Consider the following 2,055-nt stretch of genomic DNA (forward strand, 5'->3'; position numbering starts at 1 on the left):
ATGAAAATGCTATCTCTAAATGTGTCAACAATACATTTATCGGTCCTGGAAAAAGGAAAACTATGCGCCCTTCAGAGTATTCAAAAATGGAAAAATCGATATATCGATGGTTTTTGCATATGAGAGACAAAAAACTCCCAGTTAGCGGACTGATGTTGAAAGAAAAGCCGAAAGAGCTTCATTGTAAAATGAAAGAAAATTGCCTTGAATTCAATGCCAGTGATGGACTGCTTCAAAAAGATATATGGCGTTCGGTTGCTCCAAATTTCTGGGGAAAAACTATCTTCGCAGCACCAGTTGGTTGATCCATTCAAAATAGCGCTAAAGACGAAAATGGAAGAGCTTGGTTTAAGTCGTGAACAACTTTACAACACCGACGAATCCGTTTTATTTTGGAAACTTTTGCCACAAAAGACGTATGTCTCATCATTAGAAAAAATGGCCCCAGGTGCAAAGATGGAAAAGCAAAGGGTAGCGTTCTTGTGCTGTTCAAATGCGACAGGATCTCATCAACTCAAGCTTCTTGTGGTGGGACACTCTAGAAAACCCCGTTGTTTTAAAGGTTTTGACTGCTCTGTTCATTATCGACATTCTAAGTCCGCTTGGATGACTGGTGCTATCTTCAAAGATTGGTTCCATCGCTCATTCATACCTGAGGTAAGTTTTAATTTCTCGCAAATCAGTACCTTACAACTCATCCAATTATGTACATAGGTTACAAAATTTTTGACACAAAAAGGACTTCCAGTTGAAGCTATCGTTTTAATTGATAACGCTCCATCGTATCCACCTGAGAATGAACTTAAAAGTAAAGACGGCTCTATTTTAACAATGTTTATGCCACCAAATGAGAACCCCCCTAATACAACCCATGGATCAAAACGCAATTAGGATTACGAAACTTTATTACAGAAACAGTCTTTTGGCTTCCGTTGCTGCAAAGGGGTGTGATTTGCTAGAATGTATGAAGGCAATCACACTTAAGGAAGCTATTATTACTTTAGAATCTGCATGGAGTAAAGTGGATGCTCTTGTGCTATCCAAATGCTGGAACAATGTTTTGAATATGGCTGAAATTCAAGAGGATTCTGAAGATGAAATTCCATTAAGTATCCTTCGAAAAAACTTAAATATGAATGTAGCGGATTTGGAAGAAATCGCAACCAATCTTTTACAAAACTTGAGACCTGCGGTCAGTGCTGCCGAAAGTACTACTATGGGAGTATTTTACTACAATTCTGAAATCTGTACTCCCATACTCCCCAAAGACCGATTTTACTACTATTTTTTAAGATAATCAGCCTTATCGAGAGTTTCGACCGGAATTTTTTCATCCGTCCGTAGTCAATACACGGAAATGAAAAGTGAACCGATTCGTGGAAAAAGAAACTCACGATAACCCTAAATTGTTCTTCATTTTAAGTTTAAAGTGTGTCACATTGAACACTGCCAAATCACGCCGTTAGGGTATTTTCTATTTCTTTTATAATTCATTGAACGCATCCAATTCACATTCAGTGAAATTGTGTTGAACACTGTCAACACGTACCGCATGATACAATAATTTTTAGAAGGTAGTTTCACTTCTTCTTCTTATCCGCCATCTTAGCTATCTGATAGAAAACGTGTTTCGTATTTTTTGTTGTACCAACTTTTTCAAAAAAAAAAATCCAGCTTTTGACGTTGGAAAAATAAAACAAAGAAGAGCCAAACATATAAGTAGAGAAATTTTCGAAAATTTTGTAATAATTTTCTTCATAAAAAATTAACTGCTGCTTTCGTGGATATTGCAACACACGGAATAGATGTAAGGACACAGCTATAAGAGCCACCGCACACCACAGACTTTATCGGCCGCCTATTTAAATGATAGGGCTCGCTTGAAATATGTACATGAAGATGTATGGAGGTGCGCACATTACACCAGCTTAATCGCTCTGACCAATAAGTTGTGGTGCAATGGAAAGACTAGCGAGCACATCTAAATTGGCGGCCGATAAGGTCCGTGGTGTGCGATGGATCTAATCCATTATAAACAAGAAATATTGCTGTTAT

At 37.7% G+C, this 2,055-nt stretch overlaps 1 pseudogene; it reads left to right on the plus strand.

Annotated features, from left to right (window-relative positions):
- The first annotated feature begins 333 nt into the window (after window positions 1–333).
- The window catches only part of LOC108366112 (jerky protein homolog-like), a 6,054-nt pseudogene continuing 4,332 nt past the window's right edge, over window positions 334–2,055 (plus strand).

This window comes from Rhagoletis zephyria, unplaced genomic scaffold, assembly GCF_001687245.7.
Source record: "Rhagoletis zephyria isolate East Lansing unplaced genomic scaffold, Rhagoletis_zephyria_1.1 Rzeph_scaffold_02148, whole genome shotgun sequence".
NCBI lineage: Eukaryota > Metazoa > Arthropoda > Insecta > Diptera > Tephritidae > Rhagoletis > Rhagoletis zephyria.